This window comes from Camelus bactrianus, chromosome 10, assembly GCF_048773025.1.
Source record: "Camelus bactrianus isolate YW-2024 breed Bactrian camel chromosome 10, ASM4877302v1, whole genome shotgun sequence".
Taxonomy (NCBI): Eukaryota; Metazoa; Chordata; class Mammalia; order Artiodactyla; family Camelidae; genus Camelus; species Camelus bactrianus.
This window is the reverse complement of record NC_133548.1, coordinates 11,489,021-11,504,531: the sequence shown is the minus strand read 5'-3', so window position 1 is coordinate 11,504,531 and position 15,511 is coordinate 11,489,021.

Below are 15,511 nucleotides of genomic sequence, written 5' to 3'. Positions count from 1 at the left end.
AGAAAGAAGAATGTATCAGACTGACAATACATTAGTTCACACTCTCAGCCCTGATGTCATCCAATCAGGGCTGGAGCTAGAAACTAGAGGAATTAGGACTATTTCTCTTTGTTCATCCCCCTTTACTGAGTCTCTTCACAGAAATAGCTACAACTTAATATCTAACTGCCAAGAATTGAGCTAAATTGTATAACTTTTTGAGGAAAAGAAGCAGAAGAAGTTTATTTTTCAAAGCTATTTTTGGTAGAAGTGGAATGAAAATTAAATTATTATGACATTTCACAGGGAAATGTCAAGGAATTCTTGACAGCAGGTGGCATTAAATTGAGAGCAGGAAGCTATTCGTTCATTCCTTCATTCATCCATATATTTATTTGGTATTGACTCAGGGGTATGTGGATATAACACTGAAAAGCTAGTGATATGATGGAAAATAAAGAAAAAAAAATGATGCCCATAGGCAAAAAGCTGACATGGCCTGCGACTGACAGTGTTGGGAATAAACATCAGAAAACAAAGCCTCTATATGTCTGGGTTCTCCATCCATATCCAACCAGGGAGCCTTGTCGCAGGGCTTCTCCTGGCTCGAGGTGGGTGGTGTGGGATCTAAGAATCCATCCTGTGAGTTTGGGGATGAACAGAAAAGACTGAGCCAGTTTCCATTTATTTCTCCCTCTTCTACGAAGCGAAAGTGAAATCTAAGAAAAACCATCTAGCTTCCTTGAAGTTTCTAACAAAGAGACGTAACTCTCAAAGGGTATCCATTCCACTCCTTTCCCCAAACCAACTTATTCAGGAAAAGAGACAACATGTGACCTTGATTCAACTTGCCTGATTTTAATGTATACCATTTATTATGAGCTTTGAGGAAAATCTTGATCCAGAGGCACCACTCTAGGAAAAACCAGTCACATAAACCCAATGTAGTGTTCCAAGCATGGGGGGGAATGTGGTTAGAGACTGTCACAAGTATCAAGAAGACCTAGGGTGTGAAAGGCTCTGTTGTTTTTCCAACAACTAACAAGTGGTGTCCATTTCATTCTCTTTCTCATTTCTGAACTTCACTGATGCTTTGAATAATTTTTAATGTCACCGAGCATGTTCAAGATAGTGTTATAACATGGGGAGGGAGGATTATACTGAGTGAAGTAAGTTTTGGTATTAAATGATGTGGTTTGAGTAACCCCATCTCCTGACTCTGTTATGCTGGGCAATACATAATTTCTTTGAGTCCTTTTTTTTTTAATTTGAAAAATGGGTATAATAATTATGCTTAATTCTAAGGGTTGTAGTGAGGATTAAATGAGATTTTGAGGTTAAATATCTACTACAAAGCCTAGGTCATAGTAATAGCAACCTAATGATGGGTGACCATGATTATTGTTTATAAATTCAAGGGCAACCATCCTCCCTTGTTTATATCATCTCCCATATCCCCGAGTCTAATCTTGTACAAATTATAGACATTCAATATATGTTGCATGGATAAATATACTGTGAAAAACATGTCATTTACACTTTTTTTTTTCCATTTTCTCTTTTACTTTTAAGATTATTTCATAATCAAAACACTTGTTTAGGAGCCCTTATGGAAAACAATGTGATATCCAACATTTGAGCTGCACTGTGGAAAAATCCTGTCACTCAGAGACATAGTGTATAGAGGAACATAGCAGACATCCAAGGCTTCTCTTCCACCCATGTTATGACAGAAGGCTCTGCGATCTGTGTGATGATGATGACATCTGAGAACTTTATTATAGTCAGTCACACTTATGTCTTCTTAGCGGTGCTCTCCAGGAGCTACAATAAAATATTTGTAATGGAGTTATCTACAGGTCATGAATTCTTAGTGCTGGAAAGGACCTCAGTTCAGTCCTATGTCAGATACATGAATCGCCCATCTGTATCTGAACATCAGGTCACCTTCAAAGCCTAGAAAATCTCATTTCCTCCTGACTTGCTTGCTTCATTGTTGGACGACACCATTCTCTAAGAGCTTTTTCTCGTAATGGCTGAAACTTACCTTTGTGCAACCTCCACATACTTGTTCTGTTCTATACAATGGGGCCATTTCTGCATGAAACGCTTCAGGAGTTAAAGAGCTACTATCATGCAGTCCTCAATTTTCTTCCCAGTTTCCTTTTTGCTGTTCCTCACATGACATGGTGCTGGTGTGTCTCAAAAATTGAGCTCGGTAAAGCTGCCTCAGCCCTACACGTGTTCCTGTCTCAACTTTTCCTGTACATCGTACTTGCAGCCAGTTCATTCACTATTCCATGAAAGGAGCAGGTATTATCTTATGGAAACAAGAGAGAAGCAAACAAAAATTCAACTTTGTGTAATTAAGTATGCTGAGGAGAGGTCAAATTAATGAAATACTGAGAGAAATGTTACATCTATATATACATATATTTTTATTGCTATAAAAGAAAAGATATTTAAACATAAAAAAACTTAGCTTGGGAAATGCTCTCATTTTAAATACCTTACTTAAAATTGTACTGCATGGGGCAGATCACAGAAATGATCAGATAAAAAGAACTGGGTCTCACTTCTCTGTTCATTGGAAGTCTATTTCTTTAATCAAAATTGGATTAATTCACATGCTTCTGTTTGATTGTTCGAATGGTCTCCTCAGATGTGGATGGATATATAGCTCCCTGGATGCTCAAACTTTAAACGTAACTTTTTCATTTCCAAAGAAACACAACATCCTCCATCAATCCTCTAACATTGGTCCATTGCTCTCGTCTGTTGAGATGGACATTTAATACAATCTTCAATGTGTGACTCCACATCTTAACTATCCTTCCTGCAGTCACTCACATTTATTTTTTTATTAAGTGCCAAGCCCATATATAATGGTTATCAAAATTGCATAGTTGTGCCCAAGTGATTATATATCCTAATGAGAGAAACAGATGCTGTTAAAGAATCTGGCATGTATAAATATATATGTATGTGTATATATATATATGATATTATACACATTTATATATGTATATGCTACATATCCATATAATTACAACTGTGAGTAAATGCTGCAAAATATAGCGTGTTGTCAGATTGTGCAACATGGGGCTCTGGCACAGTTTATGATTAAGTTTATGAAAGAGCTTCCTAGAGGGAGGAATATTTAATCTTAGATCTGAAAAATAGAAGCTAACTAGGAGAAGCGAGATAGGTAGAGTAGTGGGTCCATATTGTGAACAGGTAAAACGGTGGATTTTGTGGTTCAAAGAGAGTGAAATACATTATATCAACATATTGTCAATTTGCTGTTCCAGGGTGTTACTAACTAACATAGTGTCAACTTGCTATTCCAAGTTGTTACTCTGTCATATTGCCTGTGACAGAGGCACAGTAAGGGCATTTTAGCATCATCCTCAGAAACCTGCCCCAGGTTGGTGTCTGTTCATTAATCCACACCCATCATAGTGCCTCCAAGTCACATCCTAAGTCACATCCTCATCTTCCTTCTTACTCCTCCAGCCAGACCAGCTTGAGATGGCAAAGGTGTTGTGAGAAATGTTTTCCATGTGCATTGTGGAAACACAGAAAGTCTAGACTGGAGCAATTTTCCAATATTCTAATTATCACCATGCAAAAAAAAAAAAAAAAAAAAAAAAAAAAAAAAAAAAGGAGGACCATGGATATGGCAATAAGAGACCCACAGTAGAATCTCAGTCTATTATTGTCACCTGGACAGATTATCTTACATTAATTTCTCTTTCCTCAAGTTTAAAAGATGTAAATAATGATACCTGATGGAGTTGTGATAAGATTAAATTAGATGAAGTATTTAGAACCCTTCATTTGATGTACAAAACTTTTAAAATTGCGTAATAGATGTTAATTCTTCTCTCCTTTGAATCTTTTAAGGGGATGATGATAATACTTGCTTCATAGCGGAGGATTAAATGAGCTACCTTATGAGGAAAAGTTTTTTGTTATTAATCCTTAAGCTTTATCTGAATATATATTAGTCATTCCCCCAAATTTATATTTATATCCCTCAATATTAGACTGGGATTAGTAATTACCATTTTAACCTGAGGAATAGGCCTTCCAAGTGAATTCAGAGAAACACTGTAAGTAATGGGCTGACCTAGTTCTGAAATCCTGAAGTCTTTACTTGTGGCGCCATTAAGTGCTTTTCTAACCAGCATCAGTAAGTGCCTGGTATGTTGCTAGTCTTCAAGGAGGTAGAAAACACTTTCTCTTACTGTCAGCAGGAGAAGAAAGAGGGGCACACCGAGCCTGTCTTCTCAGTCACATTCATAAAAGACAGAACGTTGCAGGTGATGTCTGACTGCTCCGGTGGATGGAGAAAGGAGGAGCATGGGAGAGATGACCCAGTAGGACTGAGGCTATATTAACCTTCCCAAATTAAAGCCCATGGAAGGAGTAAGTTATTTTGCTATCTAGGGTCCTGCCTCATGAACTCCATCTCCCAGAAGAAGGTGGTGTAGTGATTACTGATCTCCTGTTACCAGATAATTAGTCCAGCTAGAACTGTCTCTCCACTTGGGATCTCCTCGCTGTCCATGGAAGGTCACGGGTGTGCTCCTCCAAGTAAAGACCAATGTCAGACACTTCAGCAACATTCTCAGTGCTTGAAATAATTTCCTGAGAAATATGAAGTTACCTAATCAAGGTCATGTGAGCCTCCTGTTTTGAGGAGCTTACTTCCGCCAGATTATCATCGCTCTCTGTTCAGCCCAAGTCACCAATTATTATCACTCCAGAGAACCGAAACCATATTTCACAATTTGCCTGGCTTCCATGAGACCCAGCAGAGTGCTATATGCTTAAGAGGTCCTCAGTGGCTATTTGTCAAATTTTTCTTTGTCTGACTCTCCTTGAGCAGAGACATCCCATAGGTCTTAGTGAAATTAGCTTATTCCTTGAAGAGATGTTGCTCGGTCATGTGTGTATCAATGTTTATATGTGTGTGTGTGAATGTGTGATCCCAAGAGCCCCATTTATTCAAAGGCAAGTCCTCTGCAGAGGGCTAGAGTGATTAATGCATTTTTTTGATGTATGTGCACGTGTTTGTGTGTGTGTGTGTGCATGTGTGTGTGTGTGTGTGTTTGGTGCAGAACACTGGGAGAGCCCAACAGCCAGGCAGGATACTTAGGGACCTCTGAAACATCTTTTGTGCCCAGCATTATAATAATTACAGTAGCTAAGTCTTACGTTGAACTTACTACATTTCACATACTTTACATATATTAACTAATTTCATCCTTACGACAATTCCAAAAAGGAGGTACTATTGGTATCCCATTTGCATATTATATTATATTAATCCTTATAAGAACTCTGCAAAGTGAATGTTATCCCTATTTTATAAGTAAAGTCAAAGGTAAAAGATTTTTAGAATGTGAATACCTTATCCAAGAGTAAATGCAGCCAGTGGCTGAGATGAAGTTTGCTTGACCCGGAAGCATATTCTTCTTCCTCTGCATCAAGGTTCATCCAGCCACACTGCTTTCAAGTAAAGTAAAATCTGGCTCTTATGACAATGATGAGCCATAATATTACTTACAAGGCCATGTAAAAGCTGGTACTTAACTAACTTCTAGCCTTCTTCTGGTTCTTTGCTCCATCGACTCTGTCTTTTTTTCAGTTCCTTCTTCTCATCATACCTCCTCCTGCCCCCAGGCCTTTGCACATGCTGTTCACGCTGCTGGGAATGCCACTTCTCTTTACAGAAGTAGCTCCTACTTCTCCTTTGTGCTGGGTCCATGACAACTTCACAGTGTCAGAAGCACTTTCTGGAATGCTCCTTTTGGACTCTCACATATTCCTTCGTCATTGCACTGTCACTGCTGTACGTTTATGGATGCACTTCCATCTCCACTAGTAGTGTCCAGATCAACAAGGACAAAGTTGAGTCCCCTTTTCTTCAACGTGTATACTATTGGATGGGTAGCAAAAGGGTTTCCCATCTAGGAACTGCTCACATTTGGGGCTGGATAATTCTGTTGTGAGGGGCCATCCTGAACACTGCAGGATATTTCACAGTATCCTGGGTTCTACTCATTAAATGACAGTAACACCAACTTCTACCTACTGTTTACAATAATCGAACATCTCACCAGACGTTACCAAATATTTCCTGTGAGGTTCAGCTGCCCTCAGTTGAGAACCACTGGGCTAGACCCACAGAAGGTGCTCAAAACTATTTGTTGAATAATTTAATAAAGAGCTCAAGACTCAGGCCTGGAACGCTATAAGATGTGTCTTTAAGCTCAAGATAAAGGCGGAGAGGTTGGTATGTGAACACAGAATTGTAGCTGACTGAGCTGTGTGTGTTTAAGCCTTCCTTCTAACCTGCTAAGCTAATCTGATGCTTTTTCTTCACCGTTGTGAAGATATTTCAGTTAAATCAATTAGGGATGGTCATTTAAAATCAGGGCAGCCTTTTCTCCATTCACGTCTAAGGAAACACCAATTCTTTCCTACCAACTCTTCATTTTGAATAACATAGATTAACTCCTGTCTGAAAATTGTCTTCAGAACTAAGTTGTCTGTGTGGATCCTTGTTTGGAGGAGTGAGGGAACAGGTGAACGTTCCTACAACTGAGAAGCCAAGACACATCTGGAATGAGGGGAGGTTGGACAGGGGACTTAAGACTATGAAAATATACAGGATTCCTTCCAATCTCTTGAATAATTTTTCACTGTGGTCTGGTCCCTCTAGGAGTGAAGCAGGTTATTACATAGTAATTATGAGGTTACAGTCTGGGCCTGCTACATCCTGACTTCTGGTAAGGGTCTAGATAATTTATTATGGGATAGGAAATTGCATAGCATGATTGCAAAATTTACTCATCAGGGAAAGACGAGAGAATGATGTGACCTCAACAGCTGAGCCCTAAGGATTATCAATGATCAAGGAAGATCAGTAAAAATGAAGATATGCATATGGGTGAAAAATATAGCATATATAATGACTGTATACTATGTGATGAAACATTTCTCCTCTCTAAGCTACATTAATAAAAGAGTAGTGCGACGCTATTTGTTTGGTAGTTACGTGTATTAGATTGGAAGGGCCGCCATAGCAAATTACCACGCGCCAGGTGGCTTAAACAACAGAATTTATATCCTCACAGTTCTGGAGGCTAGAAGTCTGAGATCAAGGTGTCAACAAGTGTTGCTTTCTTCTGAGGCCTCCCTCCTTGGTTTGAAGATGGCCGTTTTTTCCCTGAGTCTTCACGTGGTCCTCCTGGATGTGTCTGCATCCTGTTCTCTTTTTCTTATAAGGACATTAGTCACATGGATTTCGGGGCCACTTTAATGACATCATTTTAACTTAATTACCCCTTTAAAGGCCCTATCTGCAAATATAGTCACGTTCTGAAGTGTTGAAGGGTGAAGACTTCAATACATGAAGTGTGGAGGCGGTCCACAATTCAGCCAATAATACATGTGTTATGGTAAAATATGTCACACCAGGGAATTTTCTTCTTCAGTCTTTATCCATTAGGTCAACGGTCTGTCCAGAAGTTTCTTCATCTTTCATATTTCTCTCTCTCTCTCTCTTTCTCTCACACACACTCACACACACAGACACACATGTGCATGCAAAATAGCTGACCACAGCAAAATAGAAATTGCTTAGACTTTTAGATGGTCTTGGCCTGGGTTTGCATCCTGGTTCAGCCACTGGCTACCTGTAAGAGCGTAGATGCAGTGCCTTTTTAGAGCCATTGCCCCCAATCCCACCTGCACCCTCATTCCAATCATTCCTCAAGGGAAAAAAACACTTGGAGAATTGGATGAAGGAAACTCAGATATTCGATTAACCAAGAATGTGTTTCTCGCATCCCATGTTTTATAAATAAGCTATCAGGAAATGCTGTAGGGATGGACCAAGCGCTTCATGAAATGAATAATTTTTTCCCACGATAACTCTACTTTTCTTCCCTGATTTACAGGGACTGGGTTTAATTAATCCCAAAGGGACTTTGGATGAAAGAAGTAAAGCCTACTGGCATACTTGGCTTTCAGAAAACTATTTTTAAAGATCAAACTTAAAAACAACAACAACAAAAATAAATTAAGAATGTGAGTGGGGGTATCAATTATCAATGCAGAAAAATCAAATTAAATTGGAGTTCCTACACATGCATCCTAGTTTAGACAAGCACAAAACACTAAGAAGGACTTCAGAGAGAGGTTTAGCAAAGGGTCACTGGGGATGTGACCTCAACAGCTGAGCCCTAAGGATTATCAACAATGACCAAGGAAGATCAGTAAAAATGAAGATAAATAGACTCTGGTATCTTAATGTGGGTCAGTGTTAAAAAATTTGATTTGCAAATCTTTGATATAGACACTAGTTTACATAAAGTCACTGGGCATTTGTCTCAAAAGGGTATTTCTTCATTTTCTTGTAGAAGTTCTGATTAGCGGCTATGGGGTATGAGACTTTGGGAGCAGCAAATTCCCCAATCCCTGCTGGTGATTCTCATGCAGGAAGCTAGCTGACAGCCCTTGGAGATACACTGCTCTATAGGAACTCAGGTTTGCACCAGAACTTGTGCTTGTTCTTTCCACTATTTTGTTTTAGGCATTTTTAGATGTATCTGGTAGCCCACATCCCTGTCCTTATTCCAGGAATTCTCTGTCCAAGGCAGATAATACATCGGGTACTTTACTGGGACAAGCCTGGGCATCTGTGTCCGTCTATGTACTCCATGCTCATGTGGCTCACAACAAATTAATAAAAAGTATCACATAAATTAAAAAAAAAAGTTAAATAATTGAGAGCCTACTCTGTAGTACACCCAGGCATAAATTATATTTATTAAGTCAGCATTCCATAAGATTTTCTGTCCACATTGTCCATAAGGCCCAGATTCCTAGTTATTTCTCTTACTCTCTTTCCCTATAGATCTCTATCATCTCAATAGCTATCTACCTATTATCTATCTTTCTACTGTCTATCATCTATTATTATCTATCTGTGTGTATGTTTGGAGAGGTTATTTATCAAAGAATTTTGTAGGGGGAAGAAGTTTAACTAGAAAATAATGAATTCACACCTTGATAAGACTCTATACACTTCAATGAAGAGTTATGTCATGTCTACTTAAAATGAAGACAACATTGACATATGACATTTTAAAAGGCATGGTGTGAGCTGCCTGTTCCTTGTTATTAAGTGTGTTGCTCTGGATTCTCAGAGAAGCAGATGCCAAGACAGGATTTGATATGTGTAAGAGGTATTGGGGTAAAAGCTTATCAGAGAAAAGGGGGAAGGGGTGGAAGGAGGCAGGGAGAGATGCTGAGCTGTGATGTAGCTCTGACACTTATGGAGGAGGAAGAGAAGGAATGAGGGTTGGACAGGTCAAGTTTCAGGCTGCAGTGTAGTTCTAAGAGAGTTTTAACCAGGACAATGATGTCTTCAGGTAGAATCTCTAGCCGTAAGAGTCTCGCATCTTGCCTTAGTATTGCTAACACAGTCAGTCATTAGTTGAATGCAAACTGTGTGCAGTGTGGCCACGGCATGGACACAGTGGTGGATTCAGCTGAGCGTCTGGGGCAATCCTTCCTGTGGCAGGAGATGTGAATGGCACAGTTTGATGCCACCTCATTAATAAATATTTACTGGGAGAAATTACTATTCTGATCAACAGGTTCCTCTTGTCCTTGCTTTGTGAAGGTTCTATTCTCCAAACCCATTGTTGTTCTGTAAGGAATTGGTTATTTCCCATTTGCAGAAAGTTCTTAATGTGGACTTTGATCTCTGGAAGTACAATAATGATATTCCTAGGTTTATCAAAATATCTGTAAGGAGAGGACTTTCCTTCCATAAGATCTGAAATAGGTGGACATTTTCAGGTTTTTATTAATCTGGGAAAGATGTTCATGTTGGTGGTGATAACAGTGATGATATCTCTAAACATTTATTGTCTACATTTACTTCTATGATGCACAATGGGAATATTGTGCAACAAAGAACCTTGAAAGGAAAGAGTAGCATTCTGTTTAGAGGGAGACATGGCAACCATGATATTTCTTGGCTATTACTTCTTAACGCCATTCCTGGTAATAGTAAGAGCTCAGTGACTTTCCTTTTTAATTATTTTTTGCTGAATACAGTGTAGAGTGCACAGGTGAAAAGACAGATTATGAGTAGAGGGGGACTTATGGCAATAAAATGACTTGGGAAATCATCTCTTCTGTTCTGGTCATGGGAGGTTAGATTTTGACGGGAGAATGAATTGTAAGGAATCAAACATGGAGACAATTAGAGGTACTTGTAGTAATTAAGATGAGAGCTAAGGGTGAACTGAACCAGAATAGTGAAGACAGAGATGGCATAACCGTTCTCTTGCATTAGCACTGATGATCAATCATGTGTTTTGGTCCTGGTCAACTAGTTATTTTTTTCAGCACTCCAACCAGAGTAGGATATTTGGAGACCAGATATCAACTTCTTCTCTCAGAGGTTAGGAGACTGGCAAGTTCTAGGCAGGTGTTAGAAGGCCTTTGGGTGGATGATGACCAATGGAAGGGCTCTATTCTCAGTAAAGAACTGATGACTAGAGAGGGAAACTGAAGCAGAAGCCAGTTAAACTTAGTCTGGGCTTCACAGAAGTCTAACAGTTAGAAAGAAAATATACTAGGGTAATTGAGACAGATGCATAAATCCAGATGGGCAGGCAGCTAACAAGAAGAGCCTTCCAGCAAGCAGGAGGGTGGCTGTCACCGGGCTGGTGCTGAGTCAAGGGTCCATATCCAGGAGGACTGGTGAGTAATTATCACACAGACTTGATCACTGAGTAGGAGCACCTTCCAGCCTGTGCAAAGGGGACTCTCTCTAGCAAGCTCCTTCTTACCGGGGAAGGATCTCATAGGGCCAAGAGATTATGCCTATTTTAAGTCTGCAATGATCTCACCCCTACTTCAGAACTATATTCCAGGGTCCTGAGAGGCCCGGTGGGCCTTTAATTTTCCTCTGTTACTTTAAAAATAACTCCCTTATTGTGGTCTTCCAGAATTTGAAGAAAGCATACATATTCACTCAATGTACCAGGTAGATTTATAGGTCTGGTCATGATCTTGCTCAGATATTGCCTTGTCATATTAAAACATATTCATTAAAAAAATCTTTCCCCTTACTGAATTTTCTCTTTCCCTGATTTACCTTGGTTTATTAGATGGTTCACAATGGGAAGAACTTCTGATGTGTTTTTTTTGAGATGTGATAATTACTCCAGGTGATAATTAGTCTCAGGGTTCACTCATTTAGAATTTGGCTCATCACTGATTGACTGACTAACAAAATATTTATGTAATACGATGTGACCATCACTATTCTAAGTTCTGGAGGTACAAGGAAGAGTAAGACAGATAGGATTCCTGCATTCATAGAGCTTACATTGAAGCAGACAACAAAGATGAGAAATAAGTAAACGAGACAGCACCAGTCAGTGGTAAGTTCCATGAAGACAGTGTCATACATGAATGGGCCAGAGGGTGGCCAGAGGAAGGGGGGTCATCAAAAGTGTTGTCTTCGAGGAGGTGACATTTGAGCTGAAACATGAATGGGGAGAAGCCAGCCATAAAATTCTGAGGATTTACACAGAAGGGAAAGGCGATGGAGCTGGGAAGGGACTCAAAGTTGGGAAAAAAAATTAGTGTGCCTAAAACAACAAAATCTTAAGATGTAAGCACTTCTATTCATGAAGGCACCTTGGAAATCCTGTTGTCAGAGACCTTCATGAAGAAACCGAGATCCAGAGAGTGTACCTGATTTGTGTGATGTGCCCAAGAAGGCAGTGGCAAAAATAAGACTAATTCAGGTTTTCTTTTTCCTTCCTACACCAGACCTTGATTATCCAGCAATAAAACCTAGTGACTCTTCCACACCTGCTTTCAATAACTTATCGGACCAAGAATTTAATTTTTTTAAGATTAAAACTAACCAAAATGAGAATTTTTTTGAAACAACATAGTTCTCAGACCAAATAATAACAGCATATTTCGAAGCAATATTTTGTATGGTAAGTTTCTAGTGAAATAGAATGTTAAGAGCTTTTTTTTTTTTTTTTTTTCCCAAAGTTTGCTTCGATAGAAACATAAAACTTTTGAGATTTAAACGTATACAGATCCTTTGGCATTTCCTGGCTTGAGAGGCAGATCACTGGGACTTTGGTCCTAAATCAGGCTCATAAATATTTGGAACTGCCTACTATTGGTTATCAAGACTGTTATAAGAATGTTGGCATGGATTCTAAACACAGGTGACTTTAAGGTATAAAAAGTCAGTAAAAACAAATGGACCAGGAAAACACAGGAAGTGGATGCTATGGTGACCCTGAAAGTTCATGGGTTTCCCCCAAACAGTTAAATTCATGGAAGAATGAAAAAGCCAAACAAAACAACAAAAAACACTGTACTGGCTCCCTCTTCCACCACCCACCACCCTCCCCAAAAGAGGTATCAACAAGCCAGATTCATTTCATAGACTGACACTTTTGAGTATTTTAAGAATATCCAAAATCCCTGTGTTTAAATCTAGAATAAGATTTTATTCATGTATAGACTATGGGTGAGTTCCTATTCATAGGGAGATTGTTGACAATAAGAGAGCCCACCCATATAGAAAGTCCTTTGAATGGCTCCTGGCTCATGTGAAACACTCAGTAAATTTTAACTGTTATTGTTTTCACTGTTTGTGAGCATGTCAAGAAATCTTCCCTAGGGCCATTATACTTGCTGTTCCTTTTAACATGAAATGCTCTTCTTTCATGTATCTTTCTGCTTCACTTCTGTTTTGTGCCCAAATATCCCCTATCAAAGATGTGTCTTAATGGACCATTATAATATAACATTACCTGTCACTCTCTATCTGCCTCATTTGCTTTATTGTCTTTTATTTTTTAAAAATTGTGTAATCGAACAATTGATTGATTCAAAAATTTTGGGTATATATTTAAGGTAAACAACTTGATGATTTAATATATATATACATTGTGAACTAATTACCACAATCAAGGTAATTAACTTAGGATTTACCTTCTTAGCAAATTTCAAGTACACAGTACAGTATTGTTGCCCTGTCACCATACTACACATTAGATGTCCATAACTTGCTCATCTTGCATAAATGAAACTTTGTACCAATGAATAGTTGCTAGCGGACTTTGGAGAAAGACATGTTAAGTGCTAGGAGCAGAAAACAACGCACATGAAGCAAAGAGCTGACACAGACCTGAGCTTGACAGTGTCAGGGATGAGTTCCCGGAAAACAGAGCCCTCCAGACTCCTAACTTCTCCAGCCTCACCCAATCAGGAGAAGTGCAGGACCTGAAGGAAACCAGGTATTATGTGTGTGATAGGGCTCCTTCTGGCTTGTGGATGTGTGGAAAATATGTGATCATAAGCTGTTAGGAATCGAAGAACCCCTGTGAGTTTGGGCACAAACAGGAAAGAGCAAGCCAGTTTCTGGTTCCATGTTTCTCATCCCTTCTGAAGAGCTAAAAGCAAAATCCAGGAAAAGCTATCTAGCTTTCTTGGAAGCCTTCTAATGAACAGACATGACACTCAAAAAGCTTCCATTCTAGTCTTTTCCAAGACCAACTCACATTCAAGAAGGTGAAAAATGATAATGCTGGAGAGAGTGTGGAGAAAAGGGAACCCTTCTACACAGCTGGAAATGTAGTTTTGATGCAGGAAAAGTGGGTGTGGAGCAAGAGAAGGGCTGTATCCCAGGCTTCGGTTGAGCCCCTGGGATGTGCCCCACCAAGTGTGCGGTCCTTGGCTTCAAGCAGAAAAGAATTCAGGAGCGAGCCACAGTTGAGTAAAGGTAGATTTATTTAGAGAGAGATGTTGAAAGGCAAGAGAAAGGCCACGATGTGTGGGGGATGGGTGCTCAGATTAAAAGTAGGTACACATTCCATAGACAGAGTGTGGGCTGTCTCCGAAAGGAGAGAGAGGGAGAGGCGGCGGCTGTGAGGCACCGTGCTGCCAGTTTTTATGGGCTTTGGTAGCTTTATATGCAAATAAATGGAAGAAGCAGTCTAACTAGTCTGGGGAAGGGGCTGGGATTCCCAGGAAGTTGGCCATTTCCCACTCTGTGACCTTTTGTGGCTAGCATTGGGACTGCCATGGCACCTGTGGGCATGTTATTCATCATGCTGATATATTACAATAGGCATATAATGAAGCTCAAGGTCTACTAGAAGTTAAATTTCCCATCATCTTGAGCCTCAAGGCCTACTGTGGATTGAATCTTTTAGCATTTTGATGTTAATTGCTGTAGCATTCCTTGAATGGCTGTGCCCTGCCCCCTTCCTGTCTCAGTTTGGTGCAGCTATCATGGAAAACACTATGGAGATTCCTTAAAAAACTAAAAATAGAGTTACCAAATGACCCAGTAATCCCACTCCTGGGCATATATCCAGAGGAAACTCTAATTTGAAAAGATACATGCACCCCAATGTTCATAACAGCACTATTTACAATAGCCAAGACATGGAAGCAACCTAAATGTCCATCGACAGATGAATGGATAAAGAAGTTGTGGTACACACACACACACACACACACACACACATATATACAATGGGATATTATTCAGTCATAAAAAAGAATAAAATAATGCCATTTGCTGCAACATGGATGGACTTGGAGATCATCATTCTATGTGAAGTAAGCCAGAAAGAGAAAGAAAAATACCGTATGATATCACTTTTATGTTGAATCTAAAAAAAGACATAAATGAACTTATTTACAAAACAGAAACAGACTCACAGACAGAAAACAAACTTATGGTTACCAGGGGGGAAGGGGGTGGTAAGGGACAAATTGGGAGTTCGAGATTTCCAGATACTGACTGGTATATATAAAATAGATAAACAAATTCATGCTGTATAGCACAGGGAACTATATTCAATATCTTATAGTAACCTATAATGAAAAAGAATATGAAAATGAATATATGTATGCCTGAAATATTATGCTGTACACCAGAAATTGACACAACATTGTAAACTGACTACGTTTCAATTAAAAAAATGTTAAAAAAAAAGAATGTAGAAGAGAGGCAATATTTGACCTTGTTTCAATTTGCCTAATTTTAATATTATTATTCAATATGAGCACTAAAGAGAAATCTCAATGTAGAAAGACTTCCAGTAAAAATCATTCACATAAACCCATCTCAGAGTCACAAGCCTAGAGAGAAATGTGATTAGAGACTGTCGTAAATATTGACAGCACTTAGGGCATGAATACCTCCCCCTTGTTTTTCCAGCAGTTAACAAGTGGTGTCCATTTCGTTCACTCTCCTTTTCTCTTCTGAACCTCAATAATGCTGAATTATTTCTAATGTCATTCAGCAGATTTAATATGTGGAGAAGGGGCAGTGTATCAGTGTGAAGTTTGTTTTGAAATTAAATGACATGGCTTGAATAATCCCACCTCCCAGCTGTGATGCTAGGCAATGTCCCTCATTGACAAATGAGGATAGTGATTATATTTA